Below are 23,338 nucleotides of genomic sequence, written 5' to 3'. Positions count from 1 at the left end.
TGCTTCGGTTGCAGTTCTAATGCAGTCTTATGGGACGGTGAAGAAAACCAGTTTTCTGCTGCCGACTACCCTGCGTTGAGCTTCAGGAACTGCCGATCACAGATCCAAAAAGTACACTACAGCTAAAATTCTCGAGCAGTTCAAGGCTCCTACAGACAGTAAAATCTCGAATCGAAGAAGAATGAATTGGAAAAATAAACGAAACAATGAACTAGATTACATAAAAGCACGTTTTACATTTTTAATTTTTTCAGGTCCATTTAAATGACGGTTCTGTAGCTCTGCAGATCTTATTGTAGAGCCGCCCCTGATTAATATATTAGATAGATTACTTTCAAATGTGCAATGACGTTCCTACATTTTTCGTCTCGAGAGAATGTCCCGTCCTTGTGTCATGTGTCTTTAAATCTCCATTGGACAGATTGCCAGCAGCTCGCACAATTTTTCTCTAGCAGGGTGAAATAGCCTGAGGCGAGAATATTTTCTGGCATGTTACAATGATTACAATAGCTCTGGCTCGCACAGACCTTAACGTGCTAATGACAGAGAAAGAGAGATGCTCCATCTCTCTTGGGACTGGCATCGTGTTCCTTACTCCCTCTTTCCTCGTTTTCTCTCTTTACTCTTTCAAAATACCGTTATGTGCGGGGGCTGATTCTGTTGTCTTTTGTTCAGCAAAGTAAGGAAGATACAAGCTGCACTGGTGCGTATTGGAAGTTGAAACACTAGTATCTGAAGTTGGAGACGGACGTGTGTGAAATTGTGAGTGTGCTAAATTAAAAGAGGATTAAAACATTCCTCCGTAACACCATGACAGAAGACCAATTAAGTACATTGGCTAAATTGGCCGTGAAAAAAAGAACTTGTTAACAACATTAGAGACTTCAATAATAAAGTTACTGATAAGTTTGCATCTCTCAAAATTAGGCGCATGGAGTTTCTCTACAAATAAATCCAGATCTTCAACACCATCTACAACAGCAGTGAAGGTGAGTCCTAGGAATTAATTTTACTCTACTCTTGTTTAATGGTTTTAATTTTGGTTTATATGCGTAGATTTGGTACAAGCATATCAGAGCTCGTTTATCTCTGACGTGTGACTCAGCTATACGAGAATATATCAGTGTGTTCATTACTCATATGTTTTTTTTTTTTTTTTGTGAACACCCATCCAAGAAAGGCACGAGCCGCTACTGAATACGAGCCACCACTAACCTCAGGGCTTTTACTCGTTAGTTGTCATGTAGTCTACAACACATTCAACTGTATTACTACCTGTTCTCCAATGTAATAGTTATATCACAATTCGACGACTTTTTATTCTCAAGACTTAGGTCTTGGGCGAACCCTACTCAATTCCTATAACATTACAAAGTGTGGTCAATTCTATCTTACAGTCCTTACACCACACCTTTCTGGTGGCAGCGACGGTGGTATAAAAAGAAGACAAACATCACGAGCGGACGTTGGAAACAACAGCTGTGGGGAGCTATTCTATCATATTCTACAGTGGCTGTTATTAAACAGATTACAAAATGCTCAGGTATGTACAATCAACATATTGCCTAATACTAGTGTAAATCATATTAATTGATTACATAAATTTTCTGTATACAGAATCAAAGTATGATAAAATACAATATGGTGTACTGATATAAATTGATTAATTAAAGAAAGAAAATTTCATCTAAATAAGAGGACTCAGGGAAGGATGCAAGAATAGGGTAAAGATGCCTAATTCCGTGATAAAATTTCAATTGACTGCCATGGAGTTGTGGTCTCCGAATTTTAAGTTTTTTAAATACCTAACAGATGCCAGGAGATGACTTCTTTTCAATTCTATTGGCTACCCGCCTTTTGAATAGAAGCAGTCGACTGCAGAAGCTTTTGTTTAGTGAAAGGTGTTGACCAGTAAGTTTATCTTTCTCTTGTGACCGCTTCTGAAGAAACATTTTATATTTGAGGTAAGAATTAGTACAGCATTATAAAAATTATATATTATTGTAGATTATAGTCAGTTGAATCAATGTGTATGATTATTTAAACATTATGAGACAATAACAATGCTACAGGAGCTTTCTCATTTTCGGATTTATTTTCATATTTCTTCTTCCTGGTTCACTCGACCAGTGATGTCAACGCTAAATTGTGAAAATGTCTATGAAAGAAAATAGTTCTTGGAAATAATAATAGAAATAAGTTATAGAAAACCAATTATAATTATAATATAATAATAGGGCATATATTTAACTTAATTACTGTTGTTGTTGTCTAGTGCCTTGCATCTGGCAATGAAGCCATTAGCAGTTACTGTTGTTGTTAGGAATATAAATAATGAGAAATAATTGTGTTATAATTCAATTTATTCCAATTTAATTTTGTATTGAATTTAACTTTCAGTTTATTTTGTTCATAATACATATATTAATATATAATATGTATTCCTGTAGTTACACAAGTATTTTCTATGAAATTGGTTACTTAGGCCCTTCTTCTATGTTGTAATTTCTTGCTTAATCCATATTAAAACAATATACCATGAATTTAATGTGTTTTTCCAAATACTTGTTTGTTTTCTGAGCAGTTAATGAGCATTATTTTAGTACCACGGACTTAGGAAACCACTATCACGGAATTTAGATCCCTGTCACGGATTTAGGAGCCACTGTACAACAATGAAGAATCATATATTATATACCAAACTTGTGAAACTGTTGACACTGAATGTTGTAAAAACTGTAGCTAAAGGTCCAAATAACGTCGTTTAGGTGGTATTTGAAATTTTTATTACAATTTTGGCATAAATATAGACTTTATTAAAAATGTCACGGAATTAGGCAACTTTACACTACTTGCATTACCGTGCTGAATGGCGATACCAATGCGCTGACGTAGATATTGACTGCTTTGAGGGTCCCCAGAAAGCTGCACTAAACGTCTGCCTATGGTGGAGATAAGAGCTTCACTACACCATGATCCAAACGTTTCAACCGCAAAAGGATAAAAATATGTTGTTGTTGTTGTTGTTGTCTAGTGCCTTGCATCTGGCAATGAAGCCATTAGCAATCGTGCTTTCCAATACTTTTGAACTGTAGTTTCTTCTGATCTTAATGCTTCACAGGTCTTCAAGTGATCTTCATTCATTTCTGCTGGATCATTACACAGGACACATATTGGTGAAGCTGAGATACCTATTCTGTAGAGATGACTTGCTAGACAGTCATGATTTGTCAATAGTCTGAAGGCTGCAACTGCTGTTTTCCTTAGTCTCTGGGGGATTATATCTGGGTTGGAAAGTAGTGTAATCCATTTTTTGTCTTTAGCAGTTGATTCTATTTCTTGTAGGTATGAATGAGAAAATTTTGTAGTGATCAAGCGTTTTATTGAGGAATATGAGAAATTAAATTTAGGCTTTTGTTTTATTGTTGTGTCTTTCTTTGCAAGTGTGTCTGCGGTTTCATTCCCCATGACTCCACAGTGTGCTGGAATCCATTGGAGATGGACAATCTTATTAACTTTTTGGAGTTGTGTCAACATTTTGTAGCATTCTCTTATTTTTGTTGACTACTTTGTAGTATTGGAACATATTCCCTGAATTGCAGCTTTAGAATCTGAAAGAATTACTGTCTTGTTATATTTATTTAAGGGAAGATTTAATAATTGTCGGAGAGCAATGTGTATAGCCTCTATTTCACCATCATAATTTGTTGTGTCTCTGCCAACAGAATGATAAAAGGAAAAATGTGTACATGTAACTCCAGCTCCAGTAAGGTTTTCTGTGGTGGATCCATCGGTATATACGTGTAGGATATCTAGTATTGATCGTTTCCAGTGCTAGAAGTTTTTGTATTTCTTTTGGTGTGTCTGATTTACTTATTTCCTCTGTTAATTCCAAACTGATGTAAGGTAGTGATGCGCCTCCTATAGCCTCTCCTACCCAATTCCCAACCTCAACCTGCCCGTGGTACACCCTGCTTTTAACAGATGAGGATCTGGGGACCGAGCCACAGCGGTATAACTGTTTCATCTAAAATGGAGGAAATGCCATTTACATAGGTGCTGGCCTATCACAGCATAACAGCGTCCCTCAGCGGCACATGAGGGAAAGGTAGGTGGATCTAAATAACATCTATTTAGTCCTCCTGGCTAGGTCCGAAGGACCCATTGACCAACGACAGGTGCGGTCCCCCTTGCATAATGGGGGTTTAAGTCGGGTGATGTAACTGCCACATTGTAAAAACTGGTGCCCGTTAAGAAAACAGTTACATGAAACTCACAACATACATGAGTATGAGTCCTAAAGATAAATATTCCGGAGTTAAAACTGTCCCCCAATCGGATCTCCGGGTGGGGACATCTTTAGGCAAATCTCATCATACCAATTCCAATACTTTAAGGATGAAAATATAATTATCTGTAAAATGTTTATATTTATGATGTTTACTGACAGCAACACTTTCTGCTGCAGATTCTGGTGTCTTAGAGTTTGAAGACAGATGAGAAGGGGCCAGTGTATCCACAGTCGTCATCTACTGTCATGATTGTTTCACGAGGTGAAATCAACGTCGACCCTAGTTGCCTGGCTGTTCCAGCGTGGCTCTTCCTCTTCGGGATGCCCGTTACCTGAAGGTCTCCGGTATCTCCAGCTGTTAGCAACCCGCGTAGAAGCTCACTGACCAGTTGCTGGTGACGAGGTCCGAGGATCGACGGCCAACTAGTCAAGAGATCCTTCATCTGGGTGAGTGTATTACTAGTCTCGAGAGACGTTGTTACAGGCATCCAACAAGGAAAACTCAGTGTGCAGAAACCAGTGGGCATGACTGTCTTGCGCAGATGACATATGCTCCCGTTCCCAGCATGCTCTCACGTCTACTGCAGGGGGGTAAGAGGGGTATAGCATGCGCACCACAAGGAGTTCGAGCTGAGTTTTGCTTTAGGATAGCTATAACCTTTGTTATAATTTCCTAAAATATTGGTGAATGTTAATAATTAGAGTGAAAGCCCATTAGACCATGGTACAAGCAGATCAAGATCAACGAATTCAATTCTAGAAGACCAATTGAACACTTTTCTAAGACAACAAAGAATAAGTGCTGAATTATCCGTTACACCTGCTGCTAAATTGTTTGAAAATGGTTTTTCAGGCGAACCATCCACGCTAAATGAATTTATTGTTAATGTTGAGTCAGCTAGGTAATTAATAAACCCAAATCAGGAGAATATATTAATCAAACATATTTTAGCAAAGATTACAGGTAATGCTAGGAGAACTTTAAATATGCATCCAACAGGTGAAACAAAACGGGAGGATATAAAGAAAAAACTAGAGACACATTTTGCTGTACAACGAACATTTATGTACAATACAATCCAAGTCTGTCAGGTAAAACAGAAACCCAACGAAAGTATTACTCAATGGGGGGGGGGGGGGGAGGCAAGAGTCGAACAATTGATTGAATCTACTTTAGACAGTACTAATCGCTTTACTAACTCTTGGTCAGAAGACGAGAAAAAGGGTGGACAAAAGGTAATAATTAAATTAGGAAAAAAAGTTTTTCTAAATGGAATTTTCGTTGATTCTGTGAGAGAAGCAGTTGCGGATGAGAAATTCTTAAAGGGACTGGGCAGTGATGTCTGTGCGATTAAACAATTTCAGTACAAAAGTTTAGTTCAATATTTATAGGCTTTTATTGCTCAGATTTGTATAAGAATTTTCATGATTATACAATCAGTCATTCTGAATTCAATGGTATAAAAGACAACTAATCAGTTTCGTATCCAAGTGTAAAAGAAAGGTTCTAAATGATAATCTGTTTTTCCGCTTTGCTAAGTGTATCTCATTCTTCTAGTGCATATTACTTGCTACATGCTGCACTCATATAGGGTGACTGCACCATTAGTCAGCCTGTTAACAGTACTGTAATACACTAGAGTAGTTTCTGATAAGAAAACCATTTAACATTATTTCCTTTATTAATCACCATTACAAACAAATAGTCTAGTTTTGAAATTTCACATGACATAACATTGTAACTACACTTTTTGGACTAAAAATAATACATTTTCCAGTAGTAACAAATTCTCCAGTATTCGGCCACATAAATCCAGTGTCCAGCCAGTTTCAAACCAGTACTCAGCCTCTAAACCAAATTTAGGTTAAATTCAATTTTACTGTTAGAATATGATAAAATAGACATTATATAATAATAAATTTCTAAATTATAGACATCAGCTCAAAGAATTTTGAGTGACCACAAGGGTCCTGAATACAATAAACATGTACAATAATGTGATGTGATACATTAAAGAAAAAAGAAAGTTAATTGTTGAAGACAAATATAAGTTGATTAATTGAAATAGAGATGATGATGTAATATTTGAAGAGAATCCTTGATAATATTTATAAGAATAGACATTACATAATCAAAAGGAATGTGAAGTTCCTTAAGATAATTCCATGTGAATTTTGTGATTGAATCTTTACTGCCAAACAGCAAACCAATGACGGACCATTGTTTAAGAGGGACATTGTACTTTTGAGAAAGATACGGCAGACAAGGGACATATATGGACTTCTTCTCAATATCAACTTCGGTGGCCTGATTTAGGTTTCTTTCGAAACGGATAGTAGGGTCTAGAACAAGAGCCCGTTTTAAGCGTCCGTTGATAGCAATAATGTCTGCCCATCTAAAAGAACCATCTGATGATACACAATGTACTTCCTCATGAATCTCCCAATTTAAAGTTTTTAACGATATCGCCAAAGCATGTCGTACACGATGATGTCTAGCATTGATCAGCAGCTCGCCTTTAGGGCATTGTCCAAGTGTTTCAAGCTCGCTACAGTCTGGATGACGGCAGTGGGTTGTGCTTAGAGTTCTGCCCGGTACTGTGCGAACCGCCGAAATATTGCTTGACATTTTTAAAGCATTGGTCCATTCTGAGGAAGATAGGCCCTTTCGATTGCTTACCCATGAGTTAGCCTTGGGGAGATCACTATAAACAATAACCCCTTTACCACGCAAGGTATGGTTTGTCCAAGTTTGGAATGCGTCATTTCTTAAGTGTTTACGAATTTTACGACCTGACCAGTTGATAGCATCAATAGCTGTGATATTCAATTTTGACAGAGCAGAAACTTTTTCACTTACAAGGTCCCTAACATTGTGGAGATGGGAGTCATCAACACGAAGAAGAGTATTACAGATATTTATGTGTTGCACATAAGCTTCCCAAGATGCTTTCATTAACGAAAGACCACGATATTTTTTAGGGGAGTAAAGCATTCCGTCTGGGCAGTCATGAGGAAGACCAATAAGCTCTTTGCATGCTCCTCTCGTAACTTTATCTAAATCATTAAGAAATTTGGTTTTGATTTGGTAGAGTGGAGGACACTGTAAGGGATAAGTAAGAGTGGGCCAGAGATATTGATTCATAATCGTTACCTTCTGATCAGGTTTTAATAAAGGGGAGAGACAGAGTTTAGAGATATTTTTACTGAATGTATACAGTATTACAAAAAAAATTAGAAGGAAAGACAGAAGGCATTTCTGAGGTAGACACTATTGAAACAATATTCCTTAAAAAAAAAAAATCAGCAAAATGTAATATAAATTTAGCTTCCCTTAAGAAAAGGTTTCCAGATTTGACAAAGCGTATTACATATAATTTGGAAACACATCTAAAAGGTAAAATGATATACATTTGAAACGCTTTGGGAATCGAATATACAAAATGTCAGAAAAATTTACACCTAAGTAGCGTTTGTGCTCATTTACAGTTAAGAAAGGGGGGGGGGGAGATCATCAGATAGGTTAGAATGATTGGAATGCCATATACCACGAGAAAAATAATAGTATGGATTTATTGGCATTGATATCTAAACCAATGAACAGCCATCGGTTAAGATAACATGAAATTTCCATTATCACTCCCATACAAATGATTTCTCAATATCTGAACCAATCCTTTGAGGGCACTAATAGCTATTTCCTTCACAATGCTGTGTGTTAGGCCCAGTTGACAGTGAAATTATTTACTCTCTACAATATCATATGGCAATGCATTAAGCTCAGTACATTTGAAATGAAACCAGTTTGAACAATTATCACACCCAATATTTTTCAAATCTTCATCTCCAACGTCACTAATAAGTTCATCATTACAAGCAGTACACAGTTGTCTTAAATAATTGTCCTCTTCCTGAGATTCATCATCTGGATCAGCATTTGCATCTGAGATGAATGTAGATTTCCTTTCTTTGTCTTTGCTATTTTTCATAAGAGATTTTCGATTCTCCCTCTCCCCTTTTCTCTGTTGTTTTAATTTTGTTTCCTCGATTTTGGTCAAGTTCTTTTTATGGAAGAACTCATGTCATGCTGCTGATGAAATAGTACATGGAACTCTCTCTTTAACATGTCGTTCCTTTTTTGTATTTGATAAGGGACCTGGCCAGAACAGATGCTCTTCAAAATTTTGTCCCTCTTGCAATGTCCCATACTAATGTTTAAATTATTTTGCCGAATCTCAAGCAAAGCTTCCACTAACGCCCTCTCTTCATATTGGTGAATCGGTTGTTTCACCTTTTTAGTCGAAAACATTTTTATTTATAGGCCTATCTGTAAAATATATATTTAGGAAGCAAGTTGTAGGGAACTTCTCATGAGTTCTACACTATTATTATTACATTATTTTATTTAGATTTTAATATTTGAGATGGTGGCTGACTATAAGTTAATCAAGATACCAATAGTCAGCCTATGTGTCTTACTAGGCTGACTACTGGGTTTTATGCATTTAAACTAAAATATCATGGTCTGACATTAAAGGCCAGGCTTTAAGCTTACAGATGACAGAAAATGGTGTTTAAACTCAGTGTGAGCCATAGTTCCAGTAATCAGCCGCCTAGGCTGACTACTGGCTTCTCTATCTTACTGAAGTCTCCTATAGTCAGCTCCATTGAAATACTTAACCTAACACTTTTAAAACACAAATTCAGTGCTCATTTAACTATTCTAGAATATTTCAAGTCACTCAATCATTGTTTTAAGTGGCTATGACTTATAATAACGAAATACTGACCTTGTAAAAATGACACTGCATGTTGTTCAACGCACAAGAATATCACACAACAACAACATGGTGCTCTCCACAACATGTTTAGAGGCTAACTATTGCTTTATATTTCTCACATCAGAGGTTACTAGAGGTTCGAGGGCAGGACAAAGAATGGCAGAGTACTGGTGAGCCAACAGAATATGTACATATTCTTTGATGTACTTATTTTTTTCATAATTATGCCAAGATGGCTGACTACTGGGAGGTGGCTGACAATAGAGTAAACTACCCTACATTGAATTTTTTAAGTTTTCTAGTAATGTATATTGTAAATTCTAAAGCAAAGTTTAGTTAAATATTTCACCCCTAGTGAAACAGAAAAAAACATTGAACTTTGTTTAACATTTCTTGAAAATTTTCAATCCATATATATATATATATATATATATATATATATATATTTCTTTCTCTTGTTATGTGTGTGATATTCTTAAACCCACAGGTTTACTATGTAGAACACAGGCTGCAGAAAACACTGTAAAAATTTGATGTAAATTTATTCAGTAGTTTCAGAAAAAAATGCACTTAAGTATGAAAAATGCCAATTTACGGAAAACTGCATTAAGAAAAAAAAAGGATGCATGAATTACATGCACCACCAGATTTAAAGAGGTTATTTAGGGGGCTTATCTGCAGAAATACCCCCCCCCCCCACAATATTTATATTGTTTTAAAGAGTAAGTTTTGTACTTCATTTTTAAAACACAAACTATAAAATCGGACTTTTGACCCCTAATCACTACCTGGTTCCCTTAAAAGAAGTGATAGACAGAGCGGTAATATAAGGTTCTGGCAGAAGGTCTAGTGTAAGATGTAGTAAAGAAGTAAGCGGTACAATGGTACCCAAAAGGTTCCTACAAAACCAAGTGAAAGTAAAAAGAGAAAATGTGCACGTAATAGAACCCATCAAATGTTACAGATGCAATCAGACAGGTCACTTTGTGAGAGATTGCCAAGTGCCTGAGTGTGATAAATGTAAAAGAATAGGTCATAATAGTAGGGAGAGCAGGAGTAGTGTAAGAGATAAATCTGCAGGTAGAGGAGTTCGAGGTGGTGGCTTTCAGACAGCAACCACGCAGGAAAACTAGAGCAGGACACACCTACGCAGTCGAGGCTGTGTTGCTGCACTAACACGGACTGCTGTGAAGAAAATCAAGAATTCTTAATACATATTGAGAAAGCTAAGGTTCGGGGGATATGAACTGCATTAATAGATACAGGTTCAGGTGTATCTTTAACCTTCAGGCTACCAAGCTCTAAGACCAACACCAACTACCAAGCGGGGTCAGCCAAGACCCCGAGGAGAAATTGCTTTATAAAGAACAATGAAAACAATTTGTAATGAAATACTTAAAGAAAATTATAAATATAGTGCATTTTGAAAATACAACATATTTAATCAATGAGTTCGGAAGCAATACAAGTCCATTTTTACCTTAACCTAACTGAAATTTCCTTCTCTAGTACACGTTTTCATATTTCGAATTCATACATTCATGTTTTTCACAATTTCTTTCGTGAGTTCAAATTAAAAGTTCAGACTAATTTGGGGCAGGTATACTTTTGACAATAAGAGTAAAAATATTCACAAAAAATAAATAGGGTGTACAACTGAACAGAAGAAAGTTATGTAACAAATTTCACATCTGAAGTCCACTTCACAGTTTCACTGCGTGGAAGACACACTGTTTTGGTTTTTTTTCTTTATATAGCTTTCGCACATGCATTTTTTACACATTTCACAGGATTCACTAGCATTCCTGTCAGTTTTTCTAGGGCACAACTGACATCGGCTTTATTATATAGCTTGATTAGAGGTTCACCATCTTCTCTTCCAATAGGCTCTCGCTCAGAAACAAGATATCTCATTGCAGTTATTGCTGGTTTGTGAAATACTGTGGGATGCTGAAGTTGTCGTTTCACTTTCGGAATGATCATCTCCTTCCCAAATTAGAGCAGAAAGTTCCTTCTTCCGTGCGTAGAACTTGACTGAAGATGTGGATTCTTCACCTTCCATACTATATAAGCATTGAGACACCCAATGTCGACAATGTTCAGGGATAAAACATAAGGTCATCGTCTTGTGGTTGTTTTCACAGAATATTCATTTAACATTTTGTCCATAGACTGCGCTTGTTTGAGAGCAACGTAAAATCAGTTCCTCTCTATGGCAGTGAAACATGGAAAGTGACAAAATACCTCACTCATAAACTGCAAATATTTGTGAATCGTTGTTTACAAAACATATTGTGGGTATGGTGGTCGAACGTCATTTTCAATACATTACTTTGGAAGAAGATGCAACAGAAGCCCATTGATCTGGAGATAAAAAGGAGAAAATGGCGCTGGATGGGACACACCCTGAGATGCTCAGAAGGAAACATTGCTAAAGAACCATTCGAATAGAATCCTCAGGGGAGTAAGAGAAGAGGAAGACCCAGGATAACGTGATGACGGTCTGTTCAAGAAGAAGCCCAAAATCTAGAGAAGAACTGGAGAGAAGTGAAGGTCTTGGCCGCAAATAGATCAAAATGGCGCTTTTCTGTTGTGGCGCCATGCTTCCCATAGGGAGACGCAGGACATTAAATGTATATATGTATTTTGTCCATAGTATCGACACCCCCCTTTAGGGCTAGGCAATAATACCTTGGGTATTCATTGCCTATTCTTTCTCATTGTTCCACACAGTGTCAAATATTTCTTGTAAAGTTCACTTGCAAGTGTAATAGATGTAGGAAAGAATATCTGTCGTATTGCCGTATCCTCTTTGTAGGCAGCTGGTTAGATCAAACACTATTCTTTGATATTGATTTTTTTCAGGAGCAGCCCCTTCTTTTCCAGTGTACACCTGTAAGTTTATTGCGTAACTTGATTCTACATCAACCAGGGCCCAAATTTTTATTTCATACTTAGCAGCTTTTGACTTCATATACACAATGAAAGGGCAGCGTCCTCGGAAAGAAACAAGTTGTTCAGCTGCAATCCTAATACACATCTTACAATAGATGGACTTACGGTGGTCGAAAAACAAACTGAAGACATCTCTGATAGCAGCCAGTTTATCATTTCGTCTTCTTTCATCTCTTGTAGTAGTGTCATCAGATCTGATGAATGTCGATGAATGCTGAAATAGAGTTCGAGACATTGCAGCAAGAAATATGTCTCTTTTGTACATGGGATCTGTAGTTCATAAGAACTCTAAGACTCCCGTTTAGCTTTCAAAACACTCATGGTTATCAAAAATGCATACATTTCATCGACATCTGTTGGCAGCCATTGTCTCTGTTTTTCTGGATTTTTTTTTGTATTCCATTCTTCATGAAAAGCCTGAGCCTTTTTATTAGTAGTCTACTATAATTTTTCAAATACTATCATCAAAAAATATCTTGAAAGCATCATTCATTATCTGAATTCTCTGAGATGCGCACATAAGCCACGGAGGCACTCCAACAATATTTTGAACTGTTCATCGCGTGGCTTTTGGCAGACTTTTAGACAATGACATTCCATTTTACTCGTATAATTTTCATCAATCTGCTTATCATCATTTTTATTTTCACCAACATCAGTATCACTATTTTCTATTTCATCTGCTGCTTCTTCAACGTCTTCTATTAGTCTCTCCTAATTATGACAGATCAGCTACTTCTTCATTTTCACTCTCATCCTCACTCTGTATCATATGAGTCACTTCACCAACATGCTCCTGATTATGTATGTCATATATTTTCCTGTCCCACTCCGTGGCGTCGTATTCTAAGGCATCCTGCCGAGGACTCGCATTACAGAATGCGCGCTGGTTCGAGTCCTCATGGGAGAAGAAATTTTCTCATGAAATTTCGGCCAGTGTATGGGACCAGTGCCCACCCAGCATCGTGATGCACTTGAGCTATGATAGGTAGCGAAAATCCGGCTTTGCAAACAAGTTATAATGGCTGGGGGGATCATCGTGCTAACCACACGATACCTTCATTCTGGTTGGATGATCGTCCACCTCTACTTCGGCATGTGGACGTGAGGCCAGCAGCCAGCTGGTCGGTCTTGGTCCTGCAAAGGACTGTAGCGCCATGGATTTATATATTTTCCTTCCTGACATTTTTAGGTATCAAGAAGAGTAATCGTGTACAATTCAATCTAAACTAGTAATCTTCTGAATTAAAAGTGAAGACAAATTCCCAACAACAATGGAAAAACAATAAGAGATGCCTGAAAGGTTTACCAACAACACCAAATGGGCAAAGAAAATAAACTGGTGACAAAAGTTTTGTACAACACAAACTACCAAGAGGGGTCAACAGAGACCCCACTGAATAAAAATAAATATTATTCTCTTAGGGATGGAACACTTATGTAACCAACACCACAGACATGACGCGATAAACAAATCTGACAATAACAAGAAGTATCAATGTGCACAGATACCGTTTTCACATGAAAATAATACAAAGATTTGCTTCGGGGTCTCTTCTGACCGCACTTGGTAGTCTGAAGGTTAATTATTAAAGATAGAATACGATCAAATATATCTATCCAAAAGGAAAAGATACAGATTTCTGGTATAGCAGGAAAATTGCATATCGAGGGATGGATAGAATTGAATATAGCAGGTACTGCGTTAAAAGTGTATGTCATGGCTCAACTACCCAATTCTAATTTGTATATGATATTGGGGAGGGACTGGATAACACAGTCATCATGCTTATGATTACAACCCTCATTAACGATCCCTAAATTAAGTGAAAGTATTTGTTGTTTTCCTACTAATGAAATTGGACCAAGGTATTGTCCTAAACAAGAAGTAGCACCAAATGTATTATATAGCTGAATGTATAGTAAACTGTGTTGATAATAAATTTTACATATGTGCCATAGTTGTAATCCCCTGATAGAGGGGAAGAGAAGGTCTGATGGCCTTATCTCTACCAGGTTAAATAAATAAATAAATAAAATAAATATTTCTGAGAGAATTGCAACTATACATGAAATTCCTCTTTTGGATAAACTCATGAGTAATAATCAATTCAAAAATTCCAAGGAACAGAAAGAATAAATAATCGCTTCATCTCATTACTCTTCAATGTCTTTTCATCTCATGTTTCTCCGAACTCAAATTGTACTTTATTTTTAAATTTATCATTGTTCCGTATTCTCTCCGCAATCATATTGTATTTTTCATTTAACCTCTGCTTTGTATTCTGGATCCTAGTGGTCAGCCGTAGATTTCGGCCACATGTCCCAAATTGTGGAAATTGTTGTAGTCATTACGACTAAGTCATATTAATGAAGGCAGAGATGAAATCGTTCAGTTGTGCCGTGAGTACAATGATATTTTTCGTTTACCAGGAGATCAGTTAACTGAAGTTAAGGCTGTAGTCCATTCAATCCCAACACCGAGAATAGATGCCTATAAACCCATAACTTAAAAAATTTACAGACTACCTAAACAACATTAGGAGGAAGTAGAAAAATAGGTGAAAGCAATGCTTGAAGAAGATATAATTCAACCAAATAGTAGCCCATGGAATTTTCCTCTAATTGTAGTTCCTAAAAAGACGAATGCCTCTGGGAAAAAGAAGTGGCGAATCTGTATAGATTCCCATCAGTTGAATGCAGAAACAGTAGGAGATAATTTCCCTTTGCCAAATATTCAGGACATTTTGGATAAATTTGGTCGAGCTCATTATTTCTCAGCCCTAGATTGTGTTAGCAGATACAGCTTAATCCTGAAGATAGGTGTAAGACTGCATTTAGTACGCAGTCAGGTCATTTGAATTCAAACGAATGCGATTTGGATTAAAGTCAGCTCAGGCAACTTTCCAAAGATTTATGAATATTATCTTATTTTCATTGATAGGAATTCGATCTCGTGTTTATTTAGATAATTTGCTTATATTTGAGGAGAGTCTAAAGAACATAATGAGAAATTAAGAGATGTATTTGAAACATTTCGACAAAAGCAAGTTCAAATCGAACCGGATAAGTGAGAGTTTTTTTAAGAAAGAGTTAAAATACTTAGGACACACAATAGGTATTACCACAGTCTAGCATATACATTCACGAAGCTTGAGTCGTGAGGGTGCTAGAAACAATAGAATGTGTAGATACTATTTTGCATTGTCTGTAATGAGGCGATATTAGTGATCCTAGTGGTTAGCAACTATCAATGGATGCATATTTACTACGTACTGAGCTTCGTGACTATACTAGAATGTGGTATTATCCCTGACGAAGAGAAAATTCGTGCTGTTAAACAATTTCCAACTCCGCAAAATGCTAAAGATGTAAAATCATTCCTAGGACTTGCAGGATATTACCGAAAATTTATTAATAAATTCAGTCAAATAGCAAAGCCGCTAAATGATTTATTAAAGAAAGAAATGTAATGGACATGGTCAAAAAAACAAGAAGAAAGTTTTCAAACTTTAAAGCAGAAATTAATGGAATACCCAGTATATTGTAATTTCCTGATTTTACGAACGCTTTTATTTTGATAACTGACGCTAGTAATCTTGCGATAGGAACCATCCTTAGTCAAGGTAAAATAGGAGAAGATAAGCCCATAGCATACGCTTCACGTAATCTTAATGGAGCAGAATTAAATTATGGTGCGACAGATAAGGAACTCTTGGCATGTAAGCATTTTAAGTCCATGTTTACTAGGTTCAAAATTTACCATTGTAACTGATCATCAGCCTCTGAAATGGAGGATGAATGTAAAAGACCCGGGTTCACGAATACTGAGATGGAGGTTGCTGTTAAAAGAATACGATTTTGACGTTGTCCATAAGGCGGGAAAAAGAAACGTGAATGTCGATTGCTTAAGTAAAATCACCATCTTTGTGAAATACGGAACTAATGAAATTTCAGAAGAACGAAAATCTCTATTACTGAAAGAATCGCAAGATTGTCCCATCGGAGGTCACTAAGGAATACAAAGAACCCATGAAAGGATTAAATTGTATTGCAAATGGCCCAATATGTTGGAAGACATTACACAGTACATTAAGAAATGTTGTTGTTGTTGTCTAGTGCCTTGCATCTGGCAATGAAGCCATTAGCAATCGTGCTTTCCAATACTTTTGAACTGTAGTTTCTTCTGATCTTAATGCTTCACAGGTCTTCAAGTGATCTTCATTCATTTCTGCTGGATCATTACACAGGACACATATTGGTGAAGCTGAGATATCTATTCTGTAGAGATGACTTGCTAGACAGTCATGATTTGTCAATAGTCTGAAGGCTGCAACTGCTGTTTTCCTTGGTCTCTGGGGGATTATATCTGGGTTGGAAAGTAGTGTAATCCATTTTTTGTCTTTAGCATTTGATTCTATTTCTTGTAGGTATGAATGAGAAAATTTTGTAGTGATCAAGCGTTTTATTGAGGAATATGAAAAATTAAATTTAGGCTTTTGTTTTATTGTTGTGCCTTTCTTTGCAAGTGTGTCTGCGATTTCATTCCCCATGACTCCACAGTGTGCTGGAATCCATTGGAGATGGACAATCTTATTAACTTTTTGGAGTTGTGTTACCATTTTGTAGCATTCTCTTATTTTTGTTGACTTTTTTGTAGCATTTGAACATATTCCCTGAATTGCAGCTTTAAAATCTGAAAGAATTACTGTCTTGTTATATTTATTTAAAGGGAAGATTTAATAATTGTCGGAGAGCAATGTGTATAGCCTCTATTTCACCATCATAATTTGTTGTGTCTCTGCCAACAGAATGATAAAAGGAAAAATGTGTACATGTAACTCCAGCTCCAGTAAGGTTTTCTGTGGTTGGATCCATCGGTATATATGTGTAGCCATTCTTCTGTAGGTATCTAGTATTGATTGTTTCGAGTGCTAGAAGTTTTTGTATTTCTTTTGGTGTGTCTGATTTACTTATTTCCTCTGTTAATTCCAAACTGAAGGTAGGTTGCAATAATTCCAATGGATTTTCTCTTATAAGTAAATTTTCTCTGGTGTTAGGAATGTTCAATTTGGATTTAATCTGTGTTACCTTTTCTAGGAAACTACTATGAGTTTTAAAGATTGAGGAAGGGAGGTTCTTTTCTGTCCGTTTAGAGTTTGGCAGTCGTAACATTTTGGCAGTGCTTGTTCTTCTATTTTTGTTGTTAATGGTGGGATCCGTGTTAAGGTAAGCATGGCATCAACAGGTGTGGATTTAACTGCTCCAGTGATTAGACGGAGAGCCTGATTTTGTAGTTATTCAAGTTTATTGATGTTTGCATTTGCTGCTGTTATTAATGCTTCAGAACAGTACAAGAGGTTTGGTTTAATATACATTTTGTATGTTGTATTAAGGACTCTCCTTGCATAATGGGGGGTTTAAGTCGGGTGCCCGTTAAGAAAACAGTTACATGAAAGTCACAACATACATTAAGAAATGTAAAATTTGCCAAATTAATAAAAGTCAACAGACTACTCCAAAAGCCCCGTCACAAATAACAGACATACCCCAGAGTGTATGGGAAAAGATATCACTTGATATTGTAGGCCCTCTCACCTTATCATTGGAAGGAAATAAATATATTTTGACATGTCAGGATCTCTTAAGTAAATATCTAATAGCTGTTCCAATGCCAGAAATGACTACAGAGATTGTAGCCAGATGTTTTGTAGAATATATTATTTTAACTTATTGAATATGTGATGTAAATCTTACAGATCAAGGTAGTCAATTTATGAGTAGACTCTTTCAAGAAATTTGTAAGTTACTCAAAATAAATAACATTCACATCCGTGCATACCACCTAGAGTCTAATGGTAGCTTAGAAAGGTCCCACAAAGTTATAGTGGAATACACTGCAGTAATCACAAATTGTAACTTTCTTTTTGCGCTGGGGCATGTGATACATGTTTTCTATATCATTTTAGCCACCTGAATACGAATATGATAATAAAAACCGTTGTTGGTTACGGTTTTTGAGAAATTTTCGAATTTATATCCATTCAAAATGCTGCTTTATATAATGACAATAAAGTTAAATATTCACTGTTCAGAAGATTACAGCTTTCTTTTCTGCATTCTCTTTTATACTGGGCTTCAGGTACATCACGAGCTAAAGTCCAACAATAGTCTGCTGGCAAATTGGTACTCCACTGTCCTTGGTATCTTTTTTTCATAGTTGAAATTTCTTGATGAAAGCACTCACTATGCTCATCACTAAAACCGTCACATTTCTCTGGGAAAAAAGTCAAGATGGGAGTGAAGTAAGTGAATTTTCAAGGGCATGTTACAACCCATAGTTTCATACGCCATCAGTAAATTTTGTACTCGTTCTTCATAGTTCTCACTTCTACGGTTACTCAGAAAATTTAATACAACCTCTTTGAATGCAATTCAGGTGGCTCTCTTTTTTCCTTTCAACAAAGATTCGAAGTGATGGTCCTTCATCATTTTTTATAATTTGTGATCCACTGAAAACTCCCTCTTTTATTTTTGAGTCGCTAATAGCAGGAAATTTTTCCTGGATATGTTTAAATGCTTCAATTTTATGATTCATCTCTTCAACAAAAATCTTCATTAACTCTAACTTAATGTGTAAAGGGGGTAAAATTACTTTACTTTCAGGTACAAAGGATTGATGTATAATATATTTTTTTCCCTGGCTCTAGTGATTTTCGTTTTGTTTTATAATGCTTATCTCGAGCGCGACTGTCCCATTCGCACATAAAGCAGCAAAATTTTGTGTAGCGTAATTGCATTCCAAGAAGCAATGCTACAACCTTCAAATCCGCAGATAATAAACCTTTCGTGCTTTAAATATTATCATTAAAGCACACTTTAAAGAAATACACGTCTGACACAGAATACTAACACCACAGAAATCTCCTGGTAAACTGAAGTGATTTCATTTGGCGAACCTGTTTCTCTCTCTCCAAATGGAACCGAAAAGGGCAATAAAACAATTTCCGCTTCTAGAAGTGATTTTAACAGGGTGGTCTATTGCAAAATATAAACTACAGTAATGTAATTAAAGCTCGCATGAAAGAAATACATGTCTCAAGTAAAATCGGGTAAACTCAAGTGAATTCATACTGCGAACCTGTTTCACTCCCTCCTAATAGACTCATAAAAGGGCAATAAAATAATTTCTGTTTCTACAAGTGCTTCTAGCAAGGTGGCCTACTTACACTAATATTGTTTTCACATAATGGTTCGTCACATTTGTAAAACAAAATAATTACAGACGAAATACAGGTGATTTTTTTTAATGAATTGAAATTAGTAAGAATTTGTTAGTTTTATGTCTGGCGCAAAATGACTGTTGTCCAGTGATATTTAAGATGTTTTTGTTCCACTAAACAGGATAAATGGGATAGATGGTTACCCTTTGGTATCTTTACTTATAACACAACTCCTCATTGTAGTACGAAATTCACGCCTTATGAACTTATGTTTGGTCGAATAGCAAATATTCGTGGAACTTTAAGGCAGGAAGTGAAGGTAATACATACCTATGATGATTATGTGGCACAGTTGAAGAAAAGGATGAGGCTCACTTGGCAGGAAGCGAGGGAGTTCCTCAAACAAAGTAAGGAAAAGCAAGTATTCGATGATAAAAGGAATAAAGATAAGAAAAGTCATAGGCCTAATGACGAAGCTCGGGGAGCAAAGAAAGGAAAAAAAGGAAAAGATTGACCTATTGTGGGTAGGTCAGCATGAGATCACTAATGACGTAGCTCGGATAGCACAGAGAGAAAATTAGGGAACTATGACATAGGTCTGGGAGCCAAGGTCTTGTTTCGAAAGGAGAATAGGAAAAAGTTGGACCTTCTGTGAGAAGGTCCATTTGAGGTTACTCGGGTTAATAAAGTTAACTTCGAGTTGTGCAGAATTGAGAGTAGGGTAAAGTGCCTAATTCCGTCATACTCCTAATTCCGTGATACTTTTTTTTCACTGAATGTCATGGAATTGGGTATCTTGCTAGGAAGTTCACCGATGGCTCAAAAGTAGGCAAAAGGTGCAATCTTTGGAGAAAGATGTCTGGCGCTATGTTCGAACGACAAAGCTTTGACTGACATTCAATTTTAAAATAGTATCACGGAATTAGGGATATCACGGAAATAAGAGATTCACTGTACACATCAACAGAGTAAAGGAATACAAAGAATAATTGTGTTTCTTTTCTTTTCAGAAGCATACCAAGATGATTTTATGTAAGTGGTTAGCACTACTCATTGGTATGACTACTGTTAAGGTTGAATGCTTTTCAGCAACTCAAAATGAAGAAATCAAAGGACAGGCAGGCATATACTTTGATTTTGTAGCAAACGTGTGGTTCACTCCGCATCTCTGGGATGCCATCAGTTACGTAGACATAGGACTGGTACAACACCTGTATGATACGCTCAAACAAGGGATTGCAACTATACAGAATGAATGTAAAAATTTATTAGTATACACATGGTATCACAAAACGGTTTGTGAGCAAGGATTAGCTCACATCCTGGCTAAAAGAACTAGTGTACAAAGGCTAAGAGAAACTCTTGAAGAAATTATTGGACCAATGGTCAATAATAATAACAATAACCGGAAAAAGCGTTCTGTACTAGGTTTTGTAGGCGAAATTTCTAAAATTCTATTCGGCACTGCAACTGAAGCTGAAATAGAAATGTATAAGGAAAGAATGGATAAAATGCAGCAAGAACAACTTAACTTCTTGCATATTAGTTCAGAATAGTTAACACTTTTAAAGTCAAGTTTGGTAACAGTCAATGAAACAACTACGGAATTATTGTTAAATCAAAAAGCAATAAAAGAAACTTTCAATACTTTCCTTTCACATTACCAAAATCAGCGGGAAAGTAAGACGCATGGAGATAATGAGATTACAGCAATTAACCTAAAGATTAAACATGTTGAGTTAGGATACTAAGATTGTTATGAATATTACAATTTGTTGATCACAATAACAAATGCGCGACTTGGAATTATTCAACCTTAGGTTATAACTTACGAGAAAATTAAGAAAGTGTTACCACAGTCTAGTAGATACAGTCACGAAGCTCAATACGAGGTAATTATGCATCCTTAGATAGTTGCTAACCACTAGGATCACTAATATCGCCTCATTACATACAATGCAAAATAGTACCTGCACAGTCTATTGTTCCTAGCACCCTCACAACTCAAGTTTCGTGACTGTATATACTAGACTGTGGTGCTATCGATCTGCAATTACCACCTTTTCCATCACACCAAGTGGACCAGGTGATAACCGTAACTATTTATACAACATCATCTACGTTGATATACATTGTGAGAGTACCTTTACTGTCACGCGAAAAATTCAATTTATATGAAATTTTTCCTTTTCTGGTAGTTATGAATAATAATAGAACCGTTAAATTTATACAATCTCAATACCCTTACATACCAACCAATACGTTGAGAACGAAAACGGCATTTTTATCTCAACAGCATGTGAGAGAATGCAAAACGATAATTGCTAATATGATTTGTATGGAGAATGTACCAATAAATCATACAGTGAAAGAGGATTGCCTCACCTACCTGATACATCCTACTACGACTGAATATCCAGGAGTATGTAAAGCATTTGAACAATATACAAGGTGTCCCATTTATCTTGTGCACATATTATAACTTTTTTTGTTTGGATAGGTATTGGAATTTTTGTTTTTGAGAGTTATGTTAGAACGAGGTGCTAACATGAGTGTAGAGATTTGGTGCATGCAACTACATTATGGTACAAGATACACGTGACGTCATCAATTTTTCAAATAGTACTACATACTTTAATCATGTTACATTGATTACACACATTAAGACGAATTAAAAAATGTATCACAATGTCACCTTTCCAATCAATAACAACAACAAAATGCAAAATGAATGCCATCAGAATGTGTCATTTGTTGTGGTGCATTAACTCAGGCCTACACAAATTGAAAGACGACTGACGTCTGTACACGTCGTGTATTGTGTGTTTGCTATCTAGCATGTAAACAAACCACAATAACTGTCCACGCCACAATCCAGTACAGTGGCCTGCACGTTCTCCGGACCTGTTGCACCTCGATTTCTTCCTGTGAGGAACTGTAAAGGACAGTGTGTACCAGAACATTCTGACAACACCAGATGACATGCAGCAACGCATTCGACAGACTTGTGTGTTCATTCAGCCAGCAACATGCCGGTCAGTCATGCGGTCTATCGGGGAACGCCTTCGAATGTGCATTAATGTGAATGGTCACCATTTGGAACATCTTCTGTGACTCTCAAAACATAACATTATCACATTGAAAGTACGTTTTTGTTTCGTTTTGTTGTCGTTATTGATTAGGAAGGTGACATTGTGATACATTTTTGAACTGGTCTTAATATGTGTAATCAATGTAACATGATTAGAGTATGTAGTGCTACTTGAAAAATTGATGACGTCACGTGTATCTTGTACCATAATGTAGTTACATGCACTCATGTTAGCCCCTCATTCTAACATAACGCTCAAAAACAAAAATTCCAATTCCTATTAAAAAAAAAAAAAAGGTTATAATAGGTGCACAAGATAAATGGGACATTCTGTATACATATATAGTCTTACTAATAAACCGTGTATAGTTTTTATACTAGACTTTTGCAGAATTGAGACAGAAAACTTTACTAATAAACCATTCATAAGCAATGGATGTATAAACAGGCTGTAACTATACAATGGGAATTGCTTTGCAGTAGTTACATATAAAAAAAAAAAGTGTGGATCACGTAAGTTCAGTTCCCAAACAGCAAATATTTCCGCCTTGTCAGTGTTGCCAACTGTTACCAGATATCACCACATGTAGTAAAATCACGATCCTATGTACTGAATGACTTCTTTACTCACCGTACTTTACCTTAATGTTGGAAGGTTATTCTAAATAGTTTCAATAATAATGAGAAATGTATTGCTATGTTCTATTCTTTTATTCCTTTACATTATTATTAGTATTAGCATTAATAGGTTACTAGACGTAAATATACAACAAAGTATAGTATATAATATTCAAGAATCAAATCTGTTCCAAGACCAATTAAATTATTGTCACTTCACTTCAAAGATTCCAGCGTACATATACTGTACTTCCTAAAGGTAGATAAATTAATAACCAATTGACTTTTGGTTGGAATTCGAATGAACTTCTGATTATCTTTTGAAATTAGTAAGGAAATGGATAATACAACTAGGCTAAAACTGAAATAATAATAAATC

At 36.2% G+C, this 23,338-nt stretch overlaps 1 long non-coding RNA gene across 1 annotated transcript; it reads left to right on the top strand.

The window, feature by feature from the left end:
• The first annotated feature begins 760 nt into the window (after nt 1-760).
• On the top strand, nt 761-22,561 carry LOC138696175 (uncharacterized). Its single transcript, XR_011331264.1, has 4 exons — nt 761-989; nt 1,398-1,543; nt 4,469-4,738; nt 20,261-22,561. It is a non-coding gene; the product is annotated as an uncharacterized lncRNA (long non-coding RNA).
• Nucleotides 22,562-23,338: the final 777 nt, after the last annotated feature.

The sequence above is a fragment of the Periplaneta americana genome, chromosome 3, assembly GCF_040183065.1.
Source record: "Periplaneta americana isolate PAMFEO1 chromosome 3, P.americana_PAMFEO1_priV1, whole genome shotgun sequence".
In the NCBI taxonomy this organism is placed as follows: Eukaryota; Metazoa; Arthropoda; class Insecta; order Blattodea; family Blattidae; genus Periplaneta; species Periplaneta americana.
This window is presented reverse-complemented; position numbering and strand designations above follow the sequence as displayed.